This window comes from Oratosquilla oratoria, chromosome 8 (genome assembly GCF_046742065.1).
Source record: "Oratosquilla oratoria isolate Oo_2021 chromosome 8, ASM4674206v1, whole genome shotgun sequence".
NCBI lineage: Eukaryota > Metazoa > Arthropoda > Malacostraca > Stomatopoda > Squillidae > Oratosquilla > Oratosquilla oratoria.
In genome coordinates, this window is record NC_134784.1 from 31,267,138 (window position 1) to 31,285,262 (window position 18,125).

The window sequence follows — 18,125 nt, forward strand, 5'->3', positions numbered from 1 at the left end:
CTTTGTCGTTACTTACTACGTTTACGTCATCGTTTAATTGGCTTGCAGCGTGGCGCGTGATTGTGCTCTGGACACTCGTTTCCCGCAACGGTTTTGGAAAATGCACGCTGTTTTTTTTTTTTTTCCCTAATGGAAGAGGCGACGAGTTCATCTCGAGAGGGAAGGAGGGAAAGAGAGAGAAAGAGAGAGAGAGAGAGAGAGAGAGAGAGAGAGAGAGAGAGAGAGAGAGAGAGAGAGAGAGAGAGAGAGAGAGAGAGAGAGAGAGAGAGAGAATAATTCCTGCACCACAGGAGCATGAACACCCTTGTAACCAAGTCAAAACAAATAAATAAATGAAGTGTTAGGGGAAATTGTACATATCTCTCAGGATTACTACTGCAGAAATGTGTGTGGGGGGGAGGGGGGTAAAGAATGATAGAAAGGAAGGATGGAAGGAGGTCACTGGTGAGAGGGAGAGGAGAGGAGGGCATGCAGTCACCTTTCAACCTAACCCCCGACCCCCCGAAGCACTCTTCTCTCCACTCGCTAAAGAAGTTGATGGCTCAATTGCCGCTTCCAAGAGGACGCCTGCGATTGAGTTTGCCAGACTTGGAGTTTTGGTAAATATCTTGCAGCCAGCCAAGCCAGACTGAGTTTGGAGTGAGGCAGGGAAACATCAAAGTTTCCTGATCTCTCGCTCTGTAGGTGGGAAGGCAAGTTGAGGCAGTTCACCTCATCTGCATATCTGCCAAAATGAGAACATAAGAATGAAGGAGACTGCAACAGACTATAAGGCTCCACTAGGCAGTTCCATATCCATCAACACCTGTCACCCCCATCCACAAAGTTATCTAATCTTCCATTAAAACAAACAATAATTCCAGCGTTCAATATATAATTACAAAGTCTATTCCACTCTATTGATAAGCCAGTTCTTGCCTATTTGCTCAATCATAGAAGTGCTTTAATAATAAAGATACTTTATACTAATTCAGATGCAAAATATTTATTAAGGCAGAGGATGTAAGAAGGCTGCTGGGTGATGGTGAAAAATATCAAGTGACGGGGTGGGGGGTGGGGGGCTATGCTAAGCAGCGTCTGTTACGTCACAGGCAGAACTCGTCCCCTTCTCGACTATGAAGTTGGCACTTGGACATTGTATTCCCATGTCACTGCACACATACACGCACACACACACACACACACACACACACACACACACACACACACACACACACACACACACACACACACACACACACACACATACACACACACACACACACACAAACAAACACACACTTGCTTATTTTACGTCGGTGAAATATAATGAGTTTAGTAAAGCTAAGTGGTGACATTGGCTTTTGACGCTGATGCTAGCAGAGATGACTTTGGAGCCCAATTCTTGACCCGTATATTCTTTCATACTCCAGGCGCGCGCGCACACATGCACACACACACACACACACACACACACACACACGCGCGCGCATGCAACTCGTGGCACAGTTGGTAGAGTTCCCGGCTGCTACTACGGCGGTCTGAATTTGAATCCCGCCCAGTATCGTTGCTGTGCGGGTTATTACTCCAACTCTCGAGGGCAGGGAGCTGGGTGTGTGTGTGTGCGTGTAAAGTCACAGCATTACCCACAGATCGGTCATATATGAGATCTGAGCTCTCTTCCGGGAGGGAAATAGCTGTCGATCATGAGTCCAACACGTGATCCAAGACCATGGTGAATCTCTCTCTCTCACACACACACACACACACACACACACACACACACACACACACACACACACACACACTTTGCTATCCATCATTCTCACTTCAGTTTCATAATAACTAAAGACTCGCTCGTTCTCCCAAAACCCACAAACTCCAGAACGACAAGAACTCTCTTATGAGACCTCGGTTTTATTCCAGTATCACGCACACACATTCTCATTTCTTTTTCGTTTGCATTTGAAAAATGTTTTTTTTTTCCTATGGAATGGTTACGTAAGGTTAGGTTAGGAGCTCCTGGACAACGTAAATTTCATGTTAAATATCCGCATTTGCGTGATTCTGGAATTTTAGCGAGACTTGAATTGTTGACGACTCTGTCCCTCATCCTCCCCCCTTCCGGAGGTCTTTCCTGTGACCTGATAAAGCAGCGTTTCCAAAAAACTAAATTTGATCGAACGTCTACTCCTTGGGTGTGTTGACTCATAACATTCTAATTCAAGCCTAAGGTTAAGAGGTAAACAGAGGTTTAGGGAAGAGGAAATCCTGAAAGGAAAACCAGGAGGAAGAGATTACATACAGATATGATATCCGTTGTTTTGTTTCTTATCAAGAAGAGGACTTTCCCCTCTGCCGTTTTCTTTCTATTCCTTTTGACTTCGGCTCAATTCCCATACTACGCATTTACCGTCTTGTGTTTTTTTTTTCATATAAATAGGCCAAATAGATAAATACGAAACATGCAAAAAAAAACGATATTCTCAAATATTTGCATATTCTGTAAAACAAAATTTAGGTTTAAGAAGGAAATAGGCAAGAACTGGTTTACCAATAGCGCTGAAACAATGGGTTGTTTTAGAAGATTCGATAACTAGTCTAGGCCTTATGGTGTCTCTTGCAACCTCCTCCATTCTTATGTTCTTATGTTAAAAGAAGGAATTAAATTATATTTTCTGAAATCAAGGGATTACTAGTTGCGTGGCTTCTCCCAAATTCCCTTCAGCCCCCCCCCCCAAGTTGGGGCCATCCAGAAACCCCCTCTTCTGCAACAGTATACACCAAAACGTTTACTTAGCCCGAGTTTAGTTCTCGCCTTCTTGCCCGTCGGCATCGAATCTCCGAAAACGCCTAAATTCCGAGGGTTTGCACCCAATTATCTATTCGGTAGACATTTTATATAAAATAATGTCAATATATTCTTCTCCTCTTCCTCCTCCTCCACCTCCTTTTTCACGTCCCATCTTCTTCCAATCCACCCACTGTTCCTCCTCCTCCTCCTCTTCCTCTTCTTCCATTTCCTCATCATCCTCTTCTTCCTCTTCCACGTCCTTTCTTCTCTTATTCCATCCACTGCTCCTCCTCCTACTCCTCCTCTTCAACCTTCTCCTCCTATCCTCTTTTTCCTCTTCCATGTCCTTTCATCTCCCATGCCATCCTTTGTTCCTCCTCCTCCTCCTCTTCTTCCTTCACCTCTTCCTAATCCTTTCCTCTCCCATTCCATCTTCTGTTCCTCCTCCTCCTCCTCTTCTTCCTTCACCTCTTCCTCTTCTTCATCCTTTCCTCTCCCATTCCATCCGCTGTTCCTCCTCCTCCTCCTCTTGTTCCTTCCTCTCCTCTTCCTCTTCTTCCTTTTCCACATCCTTTCTTCTCTCATTTCACCCACTGTTCCTTCTCCTCCTCCTCCTCCTCCTCCTCCTCCTCCTCCTCCACCTCTTCCTCTTCCACATCCTTCCCTCTCTCATTCCATCCACTCTTCCTCCTCCCCTTCCTCTTTCTTCCCTCTCTCTCCCAGTCTTCCATGCGACTCTCCTGCTTCCGACTCTTTAGGTTCCTTCGACTTTTCGCCGTGCACTGTCCACGACACGACGTCGTGCTCTCAAATAACCATGGGTGTCTATGGACGATTTCACACGTAGTCGTGTTCGTGACTTAAGGAACCTTGAGGGGTTATCACGCTGGGCTATTTTTCCTTCAACCTCCGATTAGTTGGCGATACCGCCCACCTCCAGCATATCAAATTCATTCCCGAAAGCTGCGGGCTCTGCTACAAAAGTCGGAGGAAAAACTGCCCAGTGTGATAACTTCTTGAGAGAACACATGACCGCTCGAACTCTGCCCTCGGGTCTCCCTGTCACCTACCAGTGTGACAACCCGTCCACGCCCCGCACCCACTCGCCCCATGTGGGGGCGCCCACTCGACAACTCGTAAAAGAGCCGAGTATATGCGCCGGGCAATGATGGAAGCCGAATTTATTGCCTTCATTAACCCAATACCCGGGACGTAAATTCTGAGATAACGCCCCAGTTACTGCAAACTCTGCATGAAAAAGGAAGGCAGTGAGAGTGTTATTACAAACTTAGAGAGAGAGGGGGGGAGAAGGGGAGGGGGTGCTTGTGAGATGGGGGATGGGGGGAGAAGGGGAGGGGGGTGCTTGTGAGATGGGGGATGGGGGGAGAAGGGGAGGGGGGTGCTTGTGAGATGGGGGATGGGGGGGGTGCTCGTGAGAATGAAGAGGTAGGTGGAAATGGGTGTTCTCTCTACCTTCCCTCCCCCCCCCCAATTCCCGTTTTCTACTTACAAGCCACCATCCCCCATTACCGTCGATGAATGCATCGTTTCACTTTTGTTTTTTCTGCTGAATTTTCTCTCCCCGAATATGCGTACCAGGTATAACAGAAAAAAGTGAGCTATAGTATATTTATCGGTTATTTATTTAATGATATAATCTATTTAGTGATTATTTGTTTAGCTACTATTTGTTATTTAACTATTTTTATTTAGCAATTATTTATTTAGCGATTTTTATTTAGCGATTTTTATTTAGCGATTATTCATTTAGCGATTTTTATTTAGCGATTATTTATTTAGCGATTATTTTTATTTAACAATAATATAAGTGGGGGTAATATATTTCTATTTATTCATTTTTTCCGGGCGGTTCCATTTTTGTATGACGTGAGCCATCCGTGGTTATGTTGCCGATTCGTCAATTTTCACTCTTATTTCTTCTGCTCCCCGTTTCCCCTCGATGATATTGTCTTAAACCTCCCTTCACGATGGATACCGTGTCGAGCTCATGAACTGGTGGTCGTGAGTTCGATTCCCAGAATCCGCTGCGGGCTATGTTGCGTTGGTTCCCGACACCCCTGGCCAGGCGGGGAGGCGACCCTACATCGGTCCAAAATAGATAAATAAATAAATTAAGGTTTATCGCAATTGACAGAGCTTTGCCCAACCAGAGGTTTCTCACTTCCCACTTTTGGGCGCTTGGACTGTGGGAGAGTAGTGCGGGATGCGAACGCGAGACCAGCACGCTTGCCATGACGCCACTAGCGCACACGGAGAAACCAGAGTAGCGTCAATAGCAATCCATAAAACAGGTGTTAGGCACTGGAGAAGATTTGTAGTCGAAACGTCAGTAAAGCCTCATTTACACGGGGCAAGTTGAGTGGTAAGTCAAGCGTGCAAGTTACTTGCTACAAATTACTTGCCATATGTAAACATCTTCTTGACAAAGAAAATTGGGATAGTTGCCCTGTTTTTGTTTCTGTTTTTTGTTTTTTGTCAAGCGGATGTTTACACAGTGCAAGGAAATTGTAGCAAGTAACTTGCACACTTGACTTGCCTCTTAACTTGACCAGTGTCAAGTTGACCCGCTTCATATAGTGCATCTGATCCAACCCGTGTTTTCCTACCGCATTTTCCACTCGCTTCTAAACAGCAATTCATATCTTTAACGCCCCAGTGAAAATTAAATACTTGGTTATATACACCTCTTAATTTTCACATAATGGCCCTGTTAACATTCTGTGCTGGGGGAAGGTCGGGCATGTCTATAAACGCGTTTAATGTACACATCTTGGTCGAGAAATCACTTGCCTGTCACGCTCTGTTTAAGCAAGGGCTAAAACTTCACAAGAGACGTGGGATTTTTTTCTTCCCCAAGTGAGATATGTCACTCTTAATACCTTTTATTTTTTATCTTATTTATTTTACTTTATTGATTCGGTGATTCGGTTTAACGTCACGAACTCGCCCGTGTCTGCAGGAGCCTAGGACGTTGCTCCTTCCTAGAGGACTTTGTAGCCTGGAATTAACAGTAGAGTCTATAATCTCAAAGTGTGCTCAGTAGCCGGCCATAGCCTCCTTTTAAGGGGCATTTAGACGGTCAAACGGTTTGACAAACCCGGTTTGTCAAACAAGTGTTTGAAGTGATGTTTGACCGTGTGAATAGGGTATTTGGTTGTCAAACACGTTCGACAAACGTGTTCGACGACCAAATACCCCATTCACACGGTCAAACATCACTTCAAACACTTGCCTGACAAACCGGGTTTGTCAAACTGTTCGACCGTGTAAATGTCCCTTTATACACGACTATCATTCGATTTTCCTACAGACTTCCTTTTCCTTCCGACAAACAGAGATCCCACGCGAGTGGGGTGGTCTCTCATAAGTAGTCAATTACAATGGCCGCTGAGGTTCGAACAAGACGCAGAGGATTCCTGTCTGTCTGTCTGTCTGTCTGTTTGTCTGTCATCAGGTGCTCTTCCGCAGAAAACAAGCCCCGACCTCTCTCGATCCCGTCGACGTTTAGTGGAGACCCGGTAGCTGACGAACTTTGAAGTTCTCTGTCATCTGTCATGCCCCATCGAGCTTTGTCGCTCGAGAGGTACTTTGGGCCAAAGGGATCCGACCTTTTTGTCCTTCATGTGAACTTCTCGTGTTGTTATCGCTACTGTCAGCGTCCTTCCTTTGTCAAAAAGGCCTTTGTTATTAACCTATACGTATCTGGTGTCATTGGAAGTGGTCTCGCATTGGCTTAGTTGTGGGTTTGAATTCCACATTCCGATTCACAGCAGTGACTGTTAGCTATCTGCCCTAACAGTCCCTTTAGCGCATAGTAGGACAAAGGTGACGGCTTCGGCCGCAGATACGCATCACCTGACGTAGGCTCCTCCCCCTCTTCCTTCTATGGAAATCAAATCTGTCCAGAGAGAAACCAAAGGAATCTTCATAAACTCTTTTAGGCACCTTAAGCATTTGTTTATCGCCGATGGATAAATGCGTAATTGGAATAAATAAGGTGAGTGGACATTTGTCCACTAGACATTGTGTGAATTGAGGTTGTCAACTGAACTAGCTCATTAAACAACTTACCTGGCTCCCATTAAATTCTCAAGAACCTTGGAGGACTTGAAAAATCGGACTCTTCGGAGGATGCATGGCCTAGGTCCAGATGAAAGAAAGCTTTAATGGTTAAAAGAGAGAGAGAGAGAGAGAGAGAGAGAGAGACGGAGAGCCTTGAAGTTAGTTCAACAGCCATTGTTGTTAAGTTAGTATGGAAATGGTAAGTGAGCTTATCTGGTTTTGAGAGAGAGAGAGAGAGAGAGAGAGAGAGAGAGAGAGAGAGAGAGAGAGAGAGAGACGGAGAGCCTTGAGAGTTAGTTCAACAGCCATTGTTGATAAGTTAGTATGGAAATGGCAAGTGAGCTTACCTGGTTTTGAGAGAGAGAGAGAGAGAGAGAGAGAGAGAGAGAGAGAGAGAGAGAGAGAGAGAGAGAGAGAGAGAGAGAGAGAGAGAGAGAGAGAGAGAGATAGAGAGAGACGGAGAGCCTTGAGAGTTAGTTCAACAGCCATTGTTGTTAAGTTAGTATGGAAATGGCAAGTGAGCTTACCTGGTTTTGAGAGAGAGAGAGACGGAGAGACTTGAGAGTTAGTTCAACAGCCATTGTTGTTAAGTTAGTATGGAAATGGCAAGTGAGCTTACCTGGTTTTGAGAGAGAGAGAGAGAGAGAGAGAGAGACGGAGAGCCTTGAGAGTTAGTTCAACAGCCATTGTTGTTAGGTTAGTATGAAAATGGCAAGAGAGCTTACCTTGTTTTGAGAGAGAGAGAAAGAGAGAGAGAGAGAGAGGGAGAGAGAGAGAGAAATAGAGAGAGAGAGAGAGAGAGAGAGAGAGAGAGAGAGAGAGAGAGAGAGAGAGAGAGAGAGAGAGAGAGAGAGAGAGAGAGAGAGAGAGAGAGAGAGAGAGTTTTGTAAAGCGTTAAGGCACATAATGGAATGCTCTGAAACTCGCCGAAAAGAAAAAAGTAAAAAGCAGAATCATTTTGAAGAGTTGCTGGAAACTCCAACAGAGATACTGCAGGAGATGAAGAGCAATATTATGGTGGGCCAGTGGTCCCTACGGATCTATAAAACAAGATTATGTATTGCTGTTGATGGATATGGAGTGGTATCGGTCTATGGAGCAATATCATGTACTGCTGTGGATGAATATGAAGTTGTACAGATCTATGGAACACGGTTATGTAATGCTGTTGATCAATAAGTTGTACAGATCTATAGAGCAAGATTGTTCAAGACTGCTGCTGATGATTATGAAGTGGTACAGGTCTATAGAGGAAGGTTATGTACAGTATTGCTGTTGATGAATATGGATGAATTATGCAGGTCGGACCTAAGTGTTGGCGCCCTTGTTTAGCATATAGTCCAAACCCTTCTCTTAACGACTTTGCATTATTCGGCTGTTGTTCGTGTTTTATTTCTGTATATTTAGCCATTTCAGTTCGCTTTCACGAGTACAAACGTGCAGGTTATTCTTGTCTGGAGTGAAGCTTTCACAGTTTGCAGCGCATTTGTGTACTTAAATGTTTACCAGACCGATTTTGGCCCGTGCGAGCGCGTGTCTGTTTTGCTCAGGCGAGTGTTGGGCTGTCTCTCTATCCCACGGCTTGCATCGCTTATTTTCTCCTTCTCTCATTCACACCAGATTTACACGAGTCTTCGTAAGCCTTTCTTGAGTTGACTAATATTGCTCTGGCTGTAGGTCTTGTGGGATGATTATCTCCTTCTTGTATCACTGGTTTGAAGAACAAAGAACAAAGAACAGGAGAGAGAATCAAGAGAGGGACATGGAGGAAAGTTGGGTCGATGATGATTTCCGGAAAGGAAAGGGGGAAAGAGGAGAAAGATAAAAAGGAAGAGAGGAGAAAAAAAGAGGACAAGGAGACCAAGAGAAGAGAGGAGAGGAAAAGAGAAGTGAAGAGAAAACAAGAGAAGAGAGGAGAGGAAAAGAGAAGAGAGAAGAGAAGTGAAGAGAAAACAAGAGAAGAGAAGACAGGGAAAAAGAAGACAAAAGAAGAAATGAGGAGAGAATAGAGGAAATACACATAAGCACAGAGAGAAATAGATAGAGAGAGAGAGAGAGAGAGAGAGAGAGAGAGAGAGAGAGAGAGAGAGAGGGGGGGGGGAGAAAGAGGGGAGAAGAAGAGGAAGAGTGGGGATTGTGAGAGTGAGGGAATGCGGGAGTAAGACAGCGGACTAATACAAGTGAATGGGTGGTGAACTGGCGTGCAAGTTTGGGAAAATAAGGGCATAACAACACGTATATGAACGGGTGAGTGGTTCAATAAAAACAGTACCAAGTTGGCTTTGGCTCTTCATCGGCTCTCAACAGACAATTTCGCGGTCGTTACCCCGGGCATAAGACCCGCCATTTACGATCCGGCGGAGATGATCAGAGGATCCGTTTTTCTATTTGTAGCCGGGAGTCTCGTTGTAGCCGCAGGAGAAGGAGATGGTGCATCTTGAGAGTCCACCAGACACGCAGTTACGTGTTAAGTTAGATACTGTATGAGGCGCTGTTCTCTGTCCCTCTCTCTCTACTCATCCCATGATGTCATATACCCCGTTTTTCTGTTTGTAGCCGGGAATCTCGTTGAGGTAGATGCTGCAGCTTGAGAGTCGGTTCATGCTCCCCTGAAGATGTTCCGGGGGTACTCCGCAGCCCCGCAAGTACGCAGTGTGTTGGTCCTGGGGGCACAAGGCGCTCTTCTCTCCCCCTTTCTATGGAGCCATATACTTTTAGTGTGTTGGGTGCACTCCACAGCTCTGCATGGATGCAATACCGTGTTGGTTTGGGTCCTGGGTGCTTTATGAGATACTGTTCTCTCTCCCTCACTATCTACTCATCACTTGGTGTTATATACTGTATGCTGGGTCCCACTGCCTGCATGGACGCAGTTAACGTGTTGGTTTGGGTCCTGGGTGCTTTATGAGATACTGTTCTCTCTCACTCCGTATCTACTCATCCTTTGGTGTTATATATTGTATGCTGGGTCACGTTGCCTGCATGGACACAGTTAACGTGTTGGTTTGGGTCCCGGGTGCTTTATGAGACACTGTTCTCTCTCTCTCCCTATCTACCCATCCCTTGGTGTTGTATGTTGGGTCCCGCTGCCTGCATGGACGTAGTTAACGTGTTGATTTGGGTCCTGAGTCGTTTATGAGACACTGTTCTCTCTCCCTCTCTATCTACTTATCCCTCGGTGTCGTATACCCTGAGTGTGTTGGCCGTACTTCCCATGCATACAGGCCTCGGGAACCCAGGGTATATATGACACCATGAGATGAGTCAATAGACAGGGAGAAAACAGCGCATCATAAAGGACGCAATACCGAGATGGTTTCAATACATGAAGGAAATTTTCATGGGTACTGCTCGATCTACTTATCTTCAATGGTAGCGTCATCGGAAGCGTGATGGTCTCGCATTTGCTTAGTTGTGGGTTTGAATCCCGCACTCTTCTCCGATTCTCATCAGTGACTGATACCTACTCCAACACTCCCCAATGGGCAACATATGGCAAAGGTGACGGCTTCGGCCGCAGTTACGCGACCTCTTGGCGTAAGCTCCTTACCTTCTCTTCTGTTTCAGAGCGTGAGACGGAGACATTTTGGCTGATCAAGTTCTATTTTCCCTTTTGGTTATTGTGCCATTAATAACAATATTAATCAATCATCCATCCTCAGTCCACTGCTGAACAAAGCCCTCTTTCATAGCATTCCATGATTCACACAACTGCGCTAACCTCTGCCACGTTACTCTTGTAAAATCTTCTATCTCGTCTCTCCATCTTCTGTCTGGTCTTCCTCTTGCACGTTTCCCATCTTGCGGCGTCCACTCAGTAACCCACTTGCTCCATCGCTCATCGGTCGTTCGCGCTAACTTACCTGCCTAACTCCATTTCCTCTCTTTTACAGCCTCCACAATATATTTCACTCCAGTCTGCTCTCTCTCACCCAACTTGCTCTCTTTCGGTCCCTCAGTGTTGTTCCCACCATTGATCTCTCCATTCACCTCTGTGCATTCCTTAGCTTTGTCTCCATCGCCTTCGTCAGTTTCCATGTATCATATCCGTAGATTATTGCTGGCAGTATATACTGATTTTACACTTTCCATTTCAAACATAAAGGTAGAGAGCCCCTCATCTTTTTTTACTTACCAAATTTTTTCCAACCAACCTACATACGCCATTCGACTTCATTATTATGATCTTTAGTAACTTTCACCATCTGGCCTAAACAATCATACTTTCAATTTCTTCAATTCTCACAATCTACTATAATCCCTTTACTTTCAACTTTCGTGTTGAACACTACTTTAGTTTTATTCATATCAATTTTCAAGCCTACTTTGAAATTTTCCTTATTTAGATCACTCAGCATATCTTGCAAGTCTTCTGTTCTTTCTGAAATAAGAATAATGTCATCCGCAAGTCTTACGTTATTAAAATATTAGCCATTAGTTTTCAAACCATTCAATTCCCAACTCAAACTTCTGAAAATCTCTTTCAGGCAAGCTTTAAATAATTTGGGTGAAACAGTATCGTCTTGCCGTAATCATTTTTCGATCTTTATCTTTTCTGTATCTTTATGTAGCCGAATCACAGCGGTACATTTCGCACACTGCTTGCAAAGTGAATATAGGTAGTGACTATAGAATGGTAGATTGCACAACTAAATTAAATTTTAGAGCCGAGAGAGAGAGAGAGAGAGAGAGAGAGAGAGAGAGAGAGAGAGAGAGAGAGAGAGAGAGAGAGAGAGAGAGTGAGAGAGAGAGAGAGAAAGAGAGAGAGAGAGAAACAATATGAATGAAAAAGCTACATGTATATCATGTGCGCAGTTTATGAGTGATTATACAAAGGTGTGTATTAAGCGAGGTACATTAATTAGAATATAGACAATCCAAAAAGGATAATACTTATCAAGGATAATGGGTATATCTAGCCCTGATGATCTGTCATTGGATCTGTAAAATCATTATTCCCCCATAAATGGTGAAATGAAATCTGTCATGTTTTGAAAAAAAAAGTACAGTACAAACGTGCTTTGATTAAATTATTTTTCACAGAATATTACATACAGTGCCCTCTTTCATATTCTTATATATATTTACTTTCCTTAAACCGCTTTGCATTTTTTCATTTTCTTTTCCTCCTTATCCTCTTGATGCGCTGGTGGCGTAATGCGAGGCGTAAAGGTCTTGCGTCCGCTTAGTTGTGGGTTCGAATCCCGCACTCTTCTCCCGATTCCCAGCGGTGACTGTTAACTACCCCCAGCAGTTTCCAAAGCGCATGGCATAGGGTAAAGGTGACGGCTTTGGTCGGAGGTAATCAGCGCCTCCTGGCGTAGGCTTCTTACCTTCCACGTTTTTAGTACTGTGGGGTGCAGGGGACTCCGATCGTCTCCAGCCTTCGTCTTCCAAAGCCCATTTCAGAAGAAGAAGAAAAAGAAGAAGAAGAGGAAAAAAGAAGAAAAAGAGGAAGAAGAAGAATAACAAGAACAAGAACAAGAGCAAGGAGAAAAAGAAGAGGAAGAAGAGGCAGAGGAGGAAGAAGAAGAAGAAGAAGAAGAAGAAGAAGAAGAAGAAGAAGAAGAAGAAGAAGAAGAAGAAGAAGAAGAAGAAGAAGAAGAAGAAGAAGAAGAAGAAGAAGAAGAAGAAGAAGAAACTTTCATCGGCCTTCAACTAATTTCTCTTTCTTCCTTTGTCTCCTAACCTTTGTCAATTCTCTCATTTTTTCCTCTCTCTCTCTCTCGCATCCCTCCTTTCTTATTCTAATCCTCCCCACCCAAAGCCTCTTTCCTGTTATCCCCATTTCTCATCTCTTTAATATTTCCTCCCTTCTCCTCATATTCCGTTCTCTCTTTCGTTCCCCTCTCTTCCCCTTCTCTTCCCTCTGAAGACCCCAACTTCCATTCTCTCATCTCCCGCGCATCCCCCACCCTTGACATCTCTTCACCATTTCCTCCCGCCCCGTTCTCTTTCTTCCTCCTCATACCCCGTTCTCTCCTTCCTTCTCCTCCCCTCCCCTTCTCTTCCCTCTGAAGACCCCAGCTTTCATTCCTCCCGCGGCCCCGTCTGCATCTTCGCCATTTGGCCTGCGCGTCGTAACAAGACCCCGACCTAATTGTAAAGATATTAGTAGCGGCGGTGAGGGGGTCCGTGGTACGGGAAGGACGGTGCGGTCGGAAGGGGTTCTTGAGGGGATTACGATACGAGATCAGAAATGGTCCTCATGGGAGATCATCAAGGGTGCGGACTCCGTTGTGGCGGGAGTGTAAGACGTGGAGTTTGATAACGGGCGATCCTTTGGAACAGGAGTTCTCAACTTAGAGTTCGCCGGACGGTTTCCAAGGGTAATTAGATGACTAGCTAAAGATTACTTAAACATTTAAATCTGCAGAGAGAGGACATTATACACTGTTTGTCATGTTAATGCTTAACTGATGAATAAAGTCAATGCAATTTGAACCATTTGATATCCATTGCAGTAGCATTGTATATTTAATTAGTCTTAATATATTACTATTCTATATTCTGTGTCAGGCTAAGGGGGGTACGGGTCGATGGTCTGATGACTCTCTGAGTACGTAACGGGAAAATGGTTGAGAACATGTGGTCTGGAGGAAAACGGCGTGCAAAGAGGGTGAGGAGCCTACGCCTGGAGGCGCTGAGTATCTGCAGCCGAAGCCATCCCCTGTGCCCTATGTGCTTTAGGGACTGTTGGGGTAGGTAACGGTCACTGTTGGCAATCGGAGAGGAAGGAATGTGGGATTCGAACTCAGAACTAAGCAAATGCGAGACCACCACGTCTCTGATTTCGCTACCAGTGTAGTATTATGATTTAGCTTAAGGTTTTGCCTTCTCTATAACTGTTCCGTATTCTCACTAAACACCAATGGCGATGAACGCAACTCAATTCTCCTACTGATTGACACTTCACAATGTAACTTAGTTCAGGAATAGAAAGTGCCTAAAGCTGTTGAAAATAAATAGCAAAAGTGTTGGAATCGAATCAAAATGATAATGAGCATTAATGAGATTAAAAAAAAACAAAGGAGAAAAGGGTCTGAAGGACTGAGGAAAGGCGCTATCACACTGGGCTATTTTTCCTCCAACAATTGAAGCAGATTTGCAGGTCGCAGTTTTTGGAAAGAAATGTGATAAGCTAGAGGGAAATAATTTTCCTCTAGCATATCAATTGACATTCTATGGAAATCGTTGAGAAAACAAAATAGTTTGCTATAGAGTTTTTACTTGGAGTGGAAGAAACTACGAGGACGACCGAGAAAGAGATGGAAACTGTTGAAGAAGCCCTCAGTAGACATAACTTGCCCACAATCGAAATTCTGAGGGAGGAAGGGGTCTTCCAAGACAGAGCCAGATGGAAAAAAACATGTTGGTACCGCTGACAGGCGTCACGCCTACTACTGGAAGCTGAAGTAAGAAGTGATTTTATGTCGGAAAAAGTTCTGGAGGTGGACGGACGGTACCGTCGATTAATCGGAGGTTGGGGGAAAAGTAACACCTGAAGGGATGGATTTTGGACAAAGACGAGAAAGGGAAAGAAAGGAGAGGAAACGAAATGAAGATGTTCTGGATGACGGCCGCGCGGTAACCCAGTAGATACCGTGTCGATCTCATGAGTAGGTGGTCGTGAGTTCGACTCCAGGGGACCTGCTGCGAGCTTCCTGCGTTAGTTCCCAACACCCCTAGCCAGGCGGGGAGGCGACCCAACGTCGGAAAAAGAAAAACAGCGCCTTGTCACAACTAAAAGGAATTTGCTCTACCAGGGGGTGAGTATGTGGAAGAGAAGGACGGGAAATTAAGAGTAAACTGAGGGAAAAGAGAAAGGGGAGGAAGAAGAATAGGGAAGAGATGATGAACATCAGATACATCGTGAGGGGTGGATCGAAAGGGGAAGAAAAAACAAGAAGAAGAAGAAGAAGAAGAAGAAGAAAAAAAAAAGAGATAGAAGGAGAGAAGAGGAAAAAAAAAAAAAACAAGGCACGACTTGGGTCGTTGATAAGAAACGGCAGATGTGTTGAATCGGTTCCACTGTTGTCACAGCCCTAACGAGTCAACAGTTTCACATTCTCTCCCGTTTTTTTATTTTTTTATTCTGATTAGTTTCGTTTGTGATTTAGTTTCCATCACGAACTGTTGCAGTTGTGTGCACAGTGTGTCTCACCATTTTTTAAGAGAGAGAGAGAGAGAGAGAGAGAGAGAGAGAGAGAGAGAGAGAGAGAGAGAGAGAGAGAGAGAGATTTCCACACCTTATTACAGCTCAATGATTTGGATACAGGGTGGCTCAAAAGTTACCATACCAAAACACTAGTAACTATTTAATATATTGTAATAAAATATTACTGGAACAAAAATTAATACATTGATATTGTTTGGGTATCGTAAATTCTGTCTGAGATCAAAATAAACATATTAATAATGTTTGGGTAAAATAACTTTTGGATCATCCTGTATATTATTTTTTTCTAGAGACAGCTGCTTAGGAACATCGCGTACATATCTGCAAATAATGAAAAAAATATATTCTAGTTTATAGCCTATGCATGCAATCTTTAATGTAAAGGAAAAGGAAAGAAATAGATGCATAGAAGTTGGAAGGACAGAGTGTGGAAGAAGAAAATAATGGAAGGAGAAGTGGGTAGGAAGTGGATCAGAAGAATAAAAACGGGGAGGAAAAATGTATAAAGAAACAAGTAGAACTGGGTACGCACACACACACACACACACACACACACACACACACACACACACACACACACACACACACACACACACACAACACGACTCGGTGGCGCGGCTGGCAGAGTCCCCGACTGTCATTACGGCGGTCCGGGCTGAAATAATTTCAGTATCGCTGCGCTTCGAGTCGTTACTCCAACTCTCGTGGGAGGAAAGTTGAGTGTGTGTGTGTATGCGTGTAAAGTCACAGCATTACCCATAGATCGGTCATACGAGCTCTGAGCTCTCTTCCGAGAGGGAAACAGCTGTCAATCACAAGTCCAACACGTGATCCAAAGACCAAGGTGAACACACACACACACACAGACACACACACACACACACACAGACACACACACATATAAATGTATACACACACAAACACTATCATACCCGTGATGATACCTGACGATTTTGTTCAGGAAGTAGTAAGCCCCTTTCGTAGGCTGATATCTAGCACTGATATTTAAAAGGTGCATATTTTTTTCTCTTTGTACCTGTCAATTGCAATCCGTGTCAATATAACACGTTTGATATACCTGCTAGTAGCATTACTATACATTATATTGTGAACATTTACGAATTGTAAAAAGAAAAAAAAAACAGTAACAACAACAACAACAATAGTAATAATAATAATAATAATAATAATAATAATAATAATAATAATAATAATAATAATAACAATAACAACAACAACAACAATAATAATGATAATAATAATAATAATAATAATAATAATGATAACAATAATAACAATAGTAATAATAATAATGATAATAATAATAATAATAATAATAATAATGATAACAATAATAACAATAGTAATAATAATAATAATAATAATAATAATAATAATAATAATAATAATAAGTTAAGATGATATATTACTGACCTAAGTTAATATACATAAATAAATCGTTGAGGTGATTTTAACTTGCTTTTACACATATTTGTTTTATAGTATGATTATATACACATAATACTGCAACCCCAATCCTAGTTATCTATCTATATAGCAATGGCTTTTTCCCCATTATATGGTAGGTAGCCTAGTCAAAAGGCACGTACCTACTCCAACCCATGCCACCCCCATCCACCACCCTTCACCCCCTCTCATCTTAGCTCCCCGTGGATGACTGGTCATCCCCGTATCCCGCCCGCTGCAATGCAGCAATGCAGCAAGACACAGTACATCCACAGCAAGGCCACTTCACTTAATCGCCCTCTGCCGTCCGTCTCCTCATACAGAAAAAGATGTGACTGGGAAAAGACTCCCTCGGGCTGCGTCAAAATACGATTCACACATAACTACTTCCTAACACCCCAAACCCAGTAAGTTCATGTATATTTACTTTTTGTTAAATTGCTCCTGGTAGTCGATATCAATGCTCTTTTATATTTGGAATTGCCTTTACGCACCACCTTAATTCATGTCAAACTTTGGGCTCTCATTGTTGTCACATTTTTGACATCTGCCTGTAAACTGTTACATTTTCTCTGTTTTCGGTTTAACTTTCTACGTTTTGATCTGATCAACCAAAAGATGTTGACGTGCGCAAATTATGCAAAATACGCCAGGAGGCGCTGAATAGCTGCGGCAGAAGCCGTTACCTTTTCCTATACGTTTGGACTATTGGGGCAGGTCACAGTCACTGCTGGAAATGGAAAAGAAGTGCGGGATTTGAACTCATGACCAAGCGAATGCTAGACCAGCACGCTTCCGATTATGTCACCAGTGGATATAGTTTGTTGGAATTTCACGCGGTTGTGTCTGTTCTGAACCTTGATAATCCCCTTTGGGGAAACAGCTATGAAGCCAGAATTTGGTTCTTAAACTAGTTGGGGGGGGGGGTGCAACACTCTCTCCCTGACAAAGTATGTTTGAGGAGGATTGGGGGTGGGTGTGAAGTGGGTGTGAAGTCCTCTGCTCAAAAATCGTTGTTTAATAAGAATAAATAAATCATTCCAAGGACAAGTACCTGCCTTTGTATATGTGCAATGTATAATTGTATCAGTCACCTCAACCCGCTTTCTGTGAAGTTAGCTAAATAAGAGAAAATATATCTATCTACCTATATATATATATATATATATATATATATATATATATATATATATATATATATATATATAATATATATATATATATATATATATATATATATATATATATATTATATATATATATATATATATATATATATATATATATATATATATATATATATATATATAAGATCGTTTGGGAACCACTGAGCTAGACAATAGGGAGGTGAGAAGGGTGGGAGAAAACAATAGGGAGAAGTGTAAGAGAACTTCCTGAGGCAATGGAAGTCATGAGAGGAACTTCAAGAGACAATGGCAGGAATCGGCAGAAAGGCGACGAGAGCCGTTGAAGCTCAACGGTCGTCACTTTACAAAAGAAAAAAAAATGAATTGAAAGAGTAAGTCTAACGGTTTTAACCGTAAGTAGCGGCAATTATTTAAAACTGTCAGTCGTTTTCTATACTCAAGCCATGCACATGGGCAGAAAGAGTCTTCATGGAGT